A 13,561-nucleotide genomic window follows, 5' to 3' on the forward strand; every position below is an offset into this window, starting at 1 on the left:
GAGGTTAAACGCCAGAACCAGGAAGAGTACCAGGGGCCATTCCACGTTTAAGCTCCAGTTTGACTCAAACTGGAGCTTAAACGTGTTCGATAGTTTTTTCACTCCAGGGTTGCTCTCTCCATCTCCACGTTTAACCTCCAGTTTGACCCCAAACTGGAGGTTAAACGTGTTCGACACCTCCAGGGCCACCATTCCAAGCTTCCACGTTTAACCTCCAGTTTGACCTCAAACTGGAGGTTAAACGTGTTCGACTTCCAGTATGCCTCCACCCTTTTCCACGTTTAACCTCCAGTTTGACCTCAAACTGGAGGTTAAACGTGTTCGACCTCCAGGGCTGCCCTTCCTATCTCCACGTTTAAGCTTCAGTTTAACCTTAAACTGAAGCTTAAACGTGTTCGACTACATGACTCTCCAGGGCTACCTTCTTCCATTTCCACGTTTAAGCTTCAGTTTAACCTTAACTGAAGCTTAAACGTGCTTCTACAAATGGCCTCACTGGAAGTGTCTGGCGTTTAAGTTGCAGTTTAAGCTTAAACTACAACTTAAACGCCACTCTTGAAAAGGGTTTCTGGGCCAAAAATATTGTGATTTAAGTTAGTCTTTGAGCACAATTATTAACTTAAACTTACTTTGGTATGAAACCCAATTGAATATCATGGTTTATGGGATTGGGCCTGAAGGATTGATGAATTTGAAATCTCAATTTATTGAGTCATGTGTCATTATTTGATTATCACTAAGTTGGCTCAATAAATGTTACAGGATCTGGATCAACAACCTCATCAAGATGATGGATCATAAACCCAAGGCAAAAGGAAAGCAAGGAGAGGCCTCAAAGCCCAAGAAGCACAACTGAAGCTCAATATAGAAAGTGTATAAATAGGATAGAAGTTAAGTTAGAAAGACCCTTTACTTTCACTTTTAGCTAGTTTCTTTTTCTTTGTAATTGAATTCAGAGCTATGATTCACTAAACCCCCTTTCATTGGGTTAGGGAGCTCTATTGTAATTCAATGAATCAATAATAGTTTATCTTCTTCTTCAATCTTTTCTCTTGAATTTTGTTAGAAAGCTTCTCGATCTAATTCCATTGAGTAGTTGTCTTGGGAAAGAGACTACTCATACTTGGAATCCTTCGGAGCCTTGGGAAAGGAATGGAGGATTCATGCTAGAGAAGCTTTCTCACAGTGGATTGGATTGGGGTTTGGATGGATATTGTGACATGTAATCCTACCAAATTGTGGTTCATGAAATTGTGTGGTATAATCAGTGATCAAGCATCATCTCTTCTTATGAACATTTAAACCAAGGGATTGGGAATTTGTTTGTTTTTAGAGAGCATTGGTGAGCCAAGGAATTGGGATCCAATCATATAAGATTGCCAAGCAAAATTCAATGAATGCATTGGTTGAGGAAGAGATTTACATGTTTTGATTCGGAGATTTCAATATCTCCTAAACCCAATGAATTCCCCATTTCTGATTTCCACTTTCTCTTTACATTCTGCAATTCAATTCTTGCAATCATCCCCATTCCCTTTTAATTTCAGCAATTTACATTCTGCACTTTAATTCATGCAATTTAAGATTCAGCCATTTAATTTTCTTGTCATTTACTTTTCCCGCCAATTTTACATTCCGCAATTCTCATCTCAAATCTTGATTCCGCTCAACTAGAACACACTTCTAATCCGAATTGCTCACTCAACCAATCCTTGTGGGATTCGACCTCACTCTATTGTGAGTTTTTACTTGACGACGATAACCGGTGCACTTGCCGGAAGGAATTTTGCCGATCGTGCAATTTCCTAAATCGTAGCATAACAAGTTTATGCGCATCAAGTTTATGGCGCCGTTGCCGGGGATTGGTTTTCGATTGACAATTCTCAAATTGGAAGCTAACTAGATTGAGCAATTTTCTCTTGCTTTGTTAATTCTGTTCTAAATACTTGTTGAATTTTAATTTCTGCACTTGGTTACATGCTTTCCTTCTTTATGCCTTTAAATTCATGCAACTAACTCACTGACTCACTAACTGTTTGAATTAATTCCTCAATTGAGCTAACCATACTCTTCCATTAACCAAGAGTATTTTACTTGTTTGTGTTTGAGCTGTGTTCTTGTATGACAGGTAGGAGAGGAGAGACATCAACTCCTCCATATACCGAACCGGAAAGGACCCTTCATAGACTTAGAAGGGAAGCAAGAGGGAAGAGAGTAGTGGGAGAAGAGGAATCTGAAGGAGAATCTGAGGACAATTTTGAGGAAGCTCTAGATCTCAACATGGATAGAGAAGTTCACAACCATGAGAGAGCTGATGGAAACAATGCCATTCCCGAGAGGAGGGTTCTTAGTTCATACATAAACCCAACCTCTGGGAATTGTGGTAGTAGCATCCAGAAACCACCCATTCAGGCCAACAATTTTGAGCTCAAGCCACAGCTAATATCATTGGTGGAAAATCATTGTTCCTTTGGAGGAAGTGCTAATGAAGACCCAAACCAACATCTCACAAAATTCCTGAGAATTTGTGACACTGTGAAGTCCAATGGAGTCCAGGAAGATGCCTATAAACTGCTCTTGTTCCCATTTTCACTTAGGGACAAGGCAGCTAAGTGGCTGGAATCATTCCCAAGGGGGAGTCTAACCACATGGGATGAGGTGGAAGGCAAGTTTCTGGCACGTTTCTACCCTCCACAAAAGGTCAATAGGCTTCGATCTGAGGTCCAAACTTTTAGACAACAAGATGGTGAAACTCTCTACGAGGCATGGGAGAGATTCAAGGACTTGACAAGGAAATGCCCACCAAACATGTTCCATGATTGGGTGCAATTGCACATCTTCTATGATGGGCTCTCTTATGAATCAAGGAAGGCTGTAGACCATTCATCAGGAGGTTCATTGAACAAGAAAAAGACCGTGGAAGAAGCCATTGAAGTGATCGAGACAGTGGCTGAGAATGAGTACTACTATGCATCAGAAAGGCACAACACTAAGGGAGTCATGGAGCTGAACCATGTTGATACAATTCTAGCCCAAAACAAGGTGTTTGCCAAGCAACTAGCAGAGCTTACCAGGCAATTAGAAACAAAGCAAGTGGCTGCAATACACACACAAGATCAAGAGGAAGTAGGCATTGAAGGAGGTGATTGGGATGAGGTTAACTATGTGGGAAACCAACAAAGGCAATCATATGATCCACACTCCAACACTTACAACCCAGGCTGGAGAAACCACCCAAACTTTGGGTGGGGAAACCAACAAACCCAACCACAAAACCACAAACCTTACAACCACAACCAACAAAACAATTCCACATACCAAAACTCCAACCAAAGATCATACCAAGCCACACAAAACACTTACCCCCAATCATCATATCATGGCCAAAATAATCAACATACCCAACCTAATCCGAACCAACAATTTCAAGATCAATTAAACCGGATGGAAGGAATGATGGCAACCATGAGCCAAGACATAATTGAATTGAAGAGCTTCAGGGATGATGTGAGAACTACCTTAAGAAACCATGGTGAAAAACTCAAAAGGTTGGAATCTCAAGTAGGAGAGCTATCTCAACAGGCACCCAAATCAACTGCAGTGTTCCCTAGTGACACAGAAAAGAATCCTAAGGGGGAACAAAAGAGAGTAAGATGGGAAGAGTGCAAGGCCATCACCATATTGAAGGAAGTCTCAGAAGAAGGAGGAATCAGGTCCTCACAGCAGGAACCAGAAATCTTGAAAGAAGATATGGAAGAAGTTAAGCAGGAAAGTGGAACTGAGCAAGCCAAGGATCTGCAAAAAGGCATGATGGAAGTATACCAACCAAAAGCACCATTTCCTGAGAGGTTAGGAGGAGGTGAAAAAAGGAAAACCTATTCAAGGTTTCTAGAGACATTTAATTCTCTGCATGTCAATATTCCCTTTCTTGAGATTCTTCATCAAATGCCCACACACATCAAATATTTAAAGGAATTGTTAAGCAAGAAAAGAGTTTTGAAGGGAGGACAAACGGTAACAATGAACAAAGAATGCAGTGCTCTCATCAAGAAGGACACACTCTCTAAGAAAACGGACCCAGGAAGTTTTCATATCCCTTGCATCATAGGAGAAACAAAAATTGACAGAGGATTCTGTGATCTAGGAGCTAGCATAAATGTGATGCCTCTAACTCTTATGAAGAGGCTACAACTGAACGAGGTGAGATCCACTGATGTAATCATACAACTGGCTGACAAAACTCAGAAGCAAGCTGAAGGGGTAGTTGAAAATGTGCTGGTGAAAGTAGGAGATTATTATTTCCCCACAGACTTTGTCATTGTGGACATGGAGGAAAGCTATTTACACCCTATCATTCTGGGCAGACCATTTCTAGCCACTACTAGAGCGCTCATAGATGTAGAACAAGGAGAACTAATTCTGAGAATACATGATGAACAGCTCATGTTCAAAATCTTCAAACCTGCATCTGAACCTGAACCAGAATCTGAAAGGCCTAAAGATGATAGTAGCCATCCGTGTTTGGAGGAAAGTAATCCAGCAGCTGAGACTCTAAAACAGTCATTGGAAGGCAAACAAGAGTTGCAAGAGTTAGAGCCACAAGAATCAGTGGAAACAGATCAGAAGGATCCTCCTGACATAAAGGTCAATGAAGAAATCCTCAAGAGAAAGGGAAGAGTGATAGGGAGATTGCCAAGAGGATGGAGAAACAAGAAAATTCCCACTGAAGGTTTTTCTCCAGGGGATAAAGTGATCTCAAGTCATTATCTGCCAATCCCACCTGGCCTCAAGACCATTCCTTCCCAGCTCCCTCAAGTGTTCACAATCAAGAAAGTTCTTTCTATGGAACATTTAGAGGTCATGAATGAATCAAGAGGGGACGTTTTCATAGTGAGAGGAGAGGACGTCAAGCACTACAATCCACCCTAACAAGGGACAACCGTCAAGCTAGTGACGTTAAAGAAGCGCTTCATGGGAGGCAACCCATGTTTTTAGTATCCTTAATCTTTAGTGCTTTGCTTTACATCTAATAAAGTATGGTTTCTTATGCATGAACTTGAATCCTCAGGACAACTATTGATTAAGTGCACTAAACCGTGCATGTAAATTACAATTGGTCTCTAAGTTTGGTGTGCCTGATGGCACTCCCAAATCTTACTCAAATTGAATTCCATCTTTCATTCAAGGTGCACAACCAAACATTAAGTTTGGTGTTCTTTTTGAACACAGTTTATGAAAAGCAAGAAGTTCCTCTGGATTTCAAAATTCATGACAAGTATACCATTCATATGTTTTAATGCTTTAGTTTCAATTACTTAGGGTAGTCACTTTGTTTAGAATCAAAGAGCCAAGGTGACTATGATTTATTAGAAATATGCACACTCATTAAGGACAACCAATATGGATTTCATGTCATCAGGAGACTTAACCAAAAACTAAGTTTGGTGTCCAAATAATAAGTGTGCATTCATGTAGAAGTCACGGCTATAAGCTCATAAAGACAAGCATTGATTTACATGTGCAAATACTATTCATAATTCACATGGACCGAAAAATGATAGCAAATTTGTTTGTTTATGCAGGTACAAAAGAAAAGACAAAAATGGAGGAAAAAGACAAAGGGAGGTACGTGCTTGGTCAAAAAGAAAATTCACAAATCTTTGAAACTAACACATGGGAAAAGGAAGTTCTGCAAGAAAAGAAAGCTACATGTACAACCTAATGCATCCAGAATACTTCCAAGAAAATGAAAAGCCAATCGTCCTTATCTACAATTCATATATTTACCATCAAGCCACCCTTCACAAACCACCCTAGCCATTCATTTTTCACTCATGGGCACTATAAAGAACCACTTGGGGAACGAGTCCCACACCATCAATCCTCCTTCATACACTTTTTCCTTCATCATAGCATAACCATCTCTTGCCGAAAACAATCTCACCACACCTCCAACAACACTTCTTGCTTCACCTTGTCAACTTTAGTTGTCACTTACCAAAATGGCAGCTTCATCTAGCCACAAAAGAAGAAAAGACAAGCAGCCAATGGAGGAAAACAGGGGATTCGATGCATGGAGATACAGATCAGTGTTCCATGAGATTCAAGCCGAATGGATGAGACCTAAAACGGTACTAGCTGAGGTCCCCTTTGAACTTGAAAAGGATGAGTTCCCAGGTGTTTGGGAAAAGATTAAAAAGAGGAAGTGGGAGCTCCTAACTAAGCCAATCACTAGAATCAACATCAACTTGGTGAAGGAATTTTATGCAAATGCAGTAAGGGAGGATCAAACCAAGAACCCCACATACAAAAGCTATGTGAGAGGGGTGGAAGTTGACTTCAGTCCCAAAGCAATCATGAAAACTCTTGGCCTGAAAAACATACATTTCAGCCAAGCAAGTTATGAAGAAAGGATGAGAGGAGAACCTGACTATACAACTATTGCTGAAGACCTTTGTGCCATCAGAGCTGAATGGGTGAGAAAAACAAGAGGGGCTCCAAGAGTCTTGAGAAGAGGAGACCTAACACCTGAAGCTAAAGGGTGGTATGCAATAGTTAGGAGATCCATCCTACCCACTGCAAACTCTTCAGAAATAGTCCCTAAAAGAGCCATCTTGCTACATTGCATTATGGTTGGAGGAGAGATCAAGGTTCATAAACTCATTGCTGAACAGATACAAGAGTTTAGTGAGAAAAGTGACCCTGAATCCTGGCTTCATTTCCCTAGCACCATCATTAGACTATGCATCGATGCCCAAGTACCACTTGAGGATGAAAGACCTAATTGGCTATATCCTGGGCTGGCCATAACTGCACACAGAATGACTCTTGGCCCAACTCCTCCAAGACATACAAGAAGAAGAAATGAAGAAGGGCAACAAGTGGAAGCCGAGCAAGAAGCAGGACAAGAAAGACAGGAAGGAGAAGACAGAGAAGAAGAGCAAGAAGAGCAAGCAACTCCTGAAAGAAGACAACGAATTCCCAGAGACCCCATGGATATGAGCAGAATGCAGGAAATCATGGAAGGAATGTCTCAACAATACATGAGGTCTCAGGAAAGACAAGAAGACTTTCATCTAAAAATGATGGATAAGCAAAGGAACTTTGAATCAAGATTCTTTGATCTGCAAAGGGAACAAAATCTACACTTACAGGAATCCTTCGGCCACATATGCCAACACCAAGATGCCAATGTCTTGGCAATCAAGGAAGCCACTACTTTACAGAATGCAAGATACTCAGTCCAAGCTGACTACAACATCAGTTCGCAAATCAAGCTTAACTACATAGGGGAACATCTACACAAGATGGACCCAGCATTCCCAGCTTATGATGAGTATTTCAAAGGGAGGAAAGAAGGAGAAATAAACAAGGCAATGATCCTTGAAAAAGGAGTGGAAGAAACGATGAAAAAGGCTGGATTCTGGAAAAAACTCATAAGAAAAGACAAAGGAAGCACAAGTGGTCAAAAAGAGGCAGGAAGCAAGAAGAAGCAGGATCCCAAGAATTAAGAAGAACCAAGCAATAAATAAGAGGTGGTCTCGTTCCTTAATAATCAAATGATAATTGGTGAATTGTCTTTATGAACGTGTTTTCATCATCAGTCATTTAAGTGTTAGGTGGAGTTTTTTTTTTATGAGTCGTTTTTTTAGTATGTGTGTTTGTTAAGTGCTTTGAATAAAGTGAGTGCCTAGATGTTTGGATATAACTTCACCTTCTTAAACAAGTGCGTGCCATGCTTGTTCTGTTTCCAAAAATAAAAGAAAAGTTTGAACAAAAGTAACTTGGCTAAATTAGTGACAAATCAAGTAGAATTAAGTGGTGGTATGCATGCTTGATTGTTTAGTCACATCACTAAAATTAGAAGTGTAGAATTATCATTTTTTATGTATAAGTAAAAATTGTCTATGGATCTTGATGAATAAATGTCTTTGGCCATGAAAAAGAAAGAAAAAGGAAAAGAAAAAGCCACGGAAAAAGGCAACCAAAAAGCAAAAAAAATTGAGAAAATAAGCTAGGCACCAATGGTTTGAACTTCTGAGACAAATGCCTGTGGTGTTTATGTATTAAGGATATGCTTGGATGAATAGGTTCTGAGGAGTGTTTCAACACTTGGTAACTTGGGTTAACTAACCCGGGATTATCAACCAAAAATCCATTATCAAGAGCAACCTCAATACAAAACATTTAGTCACACAAAGAGGTGCTGGGCACCAATGTCTCAAGAAGAAATGTGAACTAAAATGCCTAAAGTGGATATGTGTAGTGCACTGATAAGAAAAAGAAAATGCCAAAGGCTTGTGCAACACATGACACTAAGCAAACAAGGAGCAAAAGAAGCTCTAAGAAAAGGAAAAGAAAAACAAAAGAAAAGTGCCAAAGACATAAGAATAACAGGAGGCCATAGCAATTTTTGATGGATGCAATGAAAAAGTGATAATCCTACCTGATAAGTATGAAAAAGTGATGCTGCAACTTTCTGCATAGAACCCTTCTGATGAACTTCAAATGCTTGCTAATATAGCCAATGTAATTACTTTCTGTTCATACTTTCTTCTCAAATAACTCAGGACTTGCTTAGGGACAAGCAAGTATTAAGTTTGGTGTTGTGATGCCAAGGCATCATAGGCTAGTTTCACTAGCATGTTTCTGTTAGTTTTAGTTGTTTTATGCATTTTCTTGAGCTTAAAGTAACCAAAAATGGTTAAATGAAGAACAAAGTAATGAACCATCCAAACAATATGATTTTGATGCAAATTCCATGAGTTTTAGTTATATTACTTAAATGCTATGAATGAAAGATTTCTCATGAAATTTTGCAAGACTTTGATGCAATTGTTTGGATGATTTCAGGGAAGAAGAGGCTAAGCAAGGAAGCAACAAAATCAATAAAGGAAGCTTGAATATCACATGTGGAGTTTAAGTTCCAGTTTAAGCCTAAACTGGAGCTTAAACGCCAAAATCATGAAGGATAAGAGATGCTGGGATTGAAGTTTAACCTCCAGTTTGACCTCAAACTGGAGGTTAAACGCCAGAATGAAAAGCCTCACTTAAGGAGCATTCCACGTTTAACCTCCAGTTTGACCTCAAACTGGAGGTTAAACGCCAGAATGAGTATGCCACCCAGGGAGGAGTTCCACGTTTAACCTCCAGTTTGACCTCAAACTGGAGGTTAAACGCCAGAACCAGGAAGAGTACCAGGGGCCATTCCACGTTTAAGCTCCAGTTTGACTCAAACTGGAGCTTAAACGTGTTCGATAGTTTTTTCACTCCAGGGTTGCTCTCTCCATCTCCACGTTTAACCTCCAGTTTGACCCCAAACTGGAGGTTAAACGTGTTCGACACCTCCAGGGCCACCATTCCAAGCTTCCACGTTTAACCTCCAGTTTGACCTCAAACTGGAGGTTAAACGTGTTCGACTTCCAGTATGCCTCCACCCTTTTCCACGTTTAACCTCCAGTTTGACCTCAAACTGGAGGTTAAACGTGTTCGACCTCCAGGGCTGCCCTTCCTATCTCCACGTTTAAGCTTCAGTTTAACCTTAAACTGAAGCTTAAACGTGTTCGACTACATGACTCTCCAGGGCTACCTTCTTCCATTTCCACGTTTAAGCTTCAGTTTAACCTTAACTGAAGCTTAAACGTGCTTCTACAAATGGCCTCACTGGAAGTGTCTGGCGTTTAAGTTGCAGTTTAAGCTTAAACTACAACTTAAACGCCACTCTTGAAAAGGGTTTCTGGGCCAAAAATATTGTGATTTAAGTTAGTCTTTGAGCACAATTATTAACTTAAACTTACTTTGGTATGAAACCCAATTGAATATCATGGTTTATGGGATTGGGCCTGAAGGATTGATGAATTTGAAATCTCAATTTATTGAGTCATGTGTCATTATTTGATTATCACTAAGTTGGCTCAATAAATGTTACAGGATCTGGATCAACAACCTCATCAAGATGATGGATCATAAACCCAAGGCAAAAGGAAAGCAAGGAGAGGCCTCAAAGCCCAAGAAGCACAACTGAAGCTCAATATAGAAAGTGTATAAATAGGATAGAAGTTAAGTTAGAAAGACCCTTTACTTTCACTTTTAGCTAGTTTCTTTTTCTTTGTAATTGAATTCAGAGCTATGATTCACTAAACCCCCTTTCATTGGGTTAGGGAGCTCTATTGTAATTCAATGAATCAATAATAGTTTATCTTCTTCTTCAATCTTTTCTCTTGAATTTTGTTAGAAAGCTTCTCGATCTAATTCCATTGAGTAGTTGTCTTGGGAAAGAGACTACTCATACTTGGAATCCTTCGGAGCCTTGGGAAAGGAATGGAGGATTCATGCTAGAGAAGCTTTCTCACAGTGGATTGGATTGGGGTTTGGATGGATATTGTGACATGTAATCCTACCAAATTGTGGTTCATGAAATTGTGTGGTATAATCAGTGATCAAGCATCATCTCTTCTTATGAACATTTAAACCAAGGGATTGGGAATTTGTTTGTTTTTAGAGAGCATTGGTGAGCCAAGGAATTGGGATCCAATCATATAAGATTGCCAAGCAAAATTCAATGAATGCATTGGTTGAGGAAGAGATTTACATGTTTTGATTCGGAGATTTCAATATCTCCTAAACCCAATGAATTCCCCATTTCTGATTTCTACTTTCTCTTTACATTCTGCAATTCAATTCTTGCAATCATCCCCATTCCCTTTTAATTTCAGCAATTTACATTCTGCACTTTAATTCATGCAATTTAAGATTCAGCCATTTAATTTTCTTGTCATTTACTTTTCCCGCCAATTTTACATTCCGCAATTCTCATCTCAAATCTTGATTCCGCTCAACTAGAACACACTTCTAATCCGAATTGCTCACTCAACCAATCCTTGTGGGATTCGACCTCACTCTATTGTGAGTTTTTACTTGACGACGATAACCGGTGCACTTGCCGGAAGGAATTTTGCCGATCGTGCAATTTCCTAAATCGTAGCATAACAAGTTTATGCGCATCATCTATGCACATCCGCCATCCTGTGACGGTCCTTGTAGGAATGAGTTCGTTCCTCTCATTCGGTACTACAGTGATTCCTCCTTTCTTGGGCACCACTTGGACGGGACTGACCCATGGGCTGTCTGAGATCGGGTAGATCACCCCTCCCTGCCATAACTTCATGACTTCTTTCTGTACCACTTCCTTCATGACTGGATTAAGCCTCCTTTGGGGTTGAATGGATAGTTTAGCATCATCTTCAAACAGTATCTTATGCATGCATATGGCCGAACTGATTCCCTTCAGGTCAGGGAGGGTCCATCCAATGGCATCCTAATGCTTTCGTAATACTTGGAGTAATTCATCCTCTTGATCTTGGCTGAGGGATGAGTTTATGATCACTGGTTAACTTTCATTCTCTCCTAAGTATGCATATTTGAGAGTGGGTGGCAGTGCTTTGAGTTCAAGTTTGGGTGCTTCTTTTCTTTCATTCTCCTCCTTTGGTGCACCCTGAACATGAATCTCTGCTGTTGTAGCCTCTTCGCTAGATGCTGATTCCTCTTCTGTTAACCATTCAAGTTCTTCTTCTTCAAAAATCTCTTGTACTGCATCTTCCAGTGAATCCAACCTCATACATTCTCCCAATGGTTCTTGTGGGTAGCTCATGGCCTTAAATACGTTGAATGTCATCTTCTCATTGTGTAGTCTCAGGGTAAGTTTACCTTTTTGGACATCAATGATAGCTCCAGCAATGGCCAAGAATGGTCTTCCCAGGATGATGGAGGCCTTGGCTTCCTCCTTTATGTCCAACACTACAAAGTCTGCTGGGAAGATAAAATCTCCTACCTTCACCAGTAAGTCTTCTACTATGCCATGAGGAAACTTGAATGATCGGTCTGCCAGTTGTAGGGCCATTTTTATTGGCTTGGCCTCCTCAATCCTCATTTTTCTCATCATAGCCACGGACATCAGATTTATGCTGGCTCCTAAGTCACATAGAGCCTTCTCCACTGTGATTTTCCCTATAATACAGGGAATCTGGAAGCTTCTAGGATCCTTCAATTTCTGGGGTAGTTTGTGCTGAATGATGGCACTACATTCTTCAGTTAGTATCACAGTTTCGTTGCTCTTCCAGCTTCTCTTCTTGGTCATTAATTCCTTCAAGAACTTGGCATAGAGCAGCATTTGCTCTATCGCTTCAGCAAAGGGTATGTTAATCTGTAGTTTCTTGAAGATTTCTAAAAATCTTGAGAATTGGTTGTCATCCCCCTTCTTCCTCAATTGTTGAGGGTATGGGATTTTCGGAACATATGGCTTCAGCTCTTCTCCTTTTTTATGTGAATTGGAGGTGGGAACTTGAACTTCATCTTGTTCCTCCTTCTTCCAATTGAGTCCTTCTCTGGTGGTTTCTTGGAGGTCTCCTTCAATTCCTTTCCACTTCTGAGGGTGATAGCTTGACATTCCTCCCTTGGGTTTGAATCAGTGTTGCTGCACAGGTTATGGCTGGGAACTTGCTTGAATAAGTAGCCAATTTGTGTCTCAAGTTTCTTGATGGTAGCATCTTGATTTTGCATATTGGACCGCACTTCCTCTCGGAACATTTTACTGTCTTGAACTTCTTTGCATATACGTTCAAGTAAAATCTCAATCCTTGAGAATCTATCTTCAGATGATCATGAGTTGGGGTTGGAGGGATGAGAATGGCCATTTTGGTTTTGATATAGATGTTGAGAGGTTTTGTTTGGTGGGTGCTGATATGATCTCTGTGTGGAATGTTAGTAAGCCGCATTGTTGTTGGGGTTGTGACGTCTCTGATCTTGGCCTTAATCTTGTTGAATTTCCCACCCAAAGTTTGGGTGGTTTCTCCAACCAGGATTATAAGTTTTGGAGTATGGATCATGGGTCTTCCTAGGTGAGTTTCCAATGTAGTTGGCTTGTTCCTGATCACCCTCTGCTTCTGCGTTCACTCCTTCTTGGGTTGCTGATGAGGTGGTGATTGCTGCTACTTGGTTCCTCTCCATCTTCTTGGTAAGGTCAGCCAACTGCTTGGTGATCATCTTGTTTTGGGCTAGCAGTGCATGCACGTTATTTAGCTTCATCACTCCTCTAGTGTTGCCTCTTTCAGAAGCATAGAAGTAGTCATTCTCAGCTACAGTCTCAATGACATCTATGGCTTCTTCAATGGTCTTCTTCTTGTTCAGAGATCCCCCAGATGAATGGTCTACTGCCTTCTTTGATTCATAAGAAAGACCTTCATAGAAAATGTGTAACTGCACCCATTCATTGAACATATCTGGCGGGCACCTTCTTGTCAAGTCCTTAAACCTCTCTCGTGCTTCATAGAGAGTTTCACCATCTTGTTGCCTGAAGGTTTGTACCTCAGCTCTCAACCTGTTGATTCTTTGAGGAGGATAGAATCTCTCCAAGATTTTATTCACCACATCTTCCCAGGTTGTTAAACTCTCCTTCGGGAAGGATTCCAGCCATTTAGATGCTTTGTCCTTGAGTGAGAAGGGAAACAGAAGTAGTCTATAGGTGTCAGGATGAACACCATTAGACTTTACAGTGTCGCATATC

The 13,561-nt window shown here is 40.5% G+C and overlaps 1 non-coding gene across 1 annotated transcript; it reads right to left on the bottom strand.

The window, feature by feature from the left end:
• Nucleotides 1–2,706: 2,706 nt before the first annotated feature.
• Nucleotides 2,707–2,810, bottom strand: LOC148580050 (small nucleolar RNA R71). Its single transcript, XR_015899134.1, has one exon. It is a non-coding gene; the product is annotated as a small nucleolar RNA R71 (small nucleolar RNA).
• Nucleotides 2,811–13,561: the final 10,751 nt, after the last annotated feature.

Source organism: Arachis ipaensis, chromosome B10 (assembly GCF_059453495.1).
Source record: "Arachis ipaensis isolate K30076 ecotype BB chromosome B10, ASM5945349v1, whole genome shotgun sequence".
Lineage (NCBI taxonomy): Eukaryota > Viridiplantae > Streptophyta > Magnoliopsida > Fabales > Fabaceae > Arachis > Arachis ipaensis.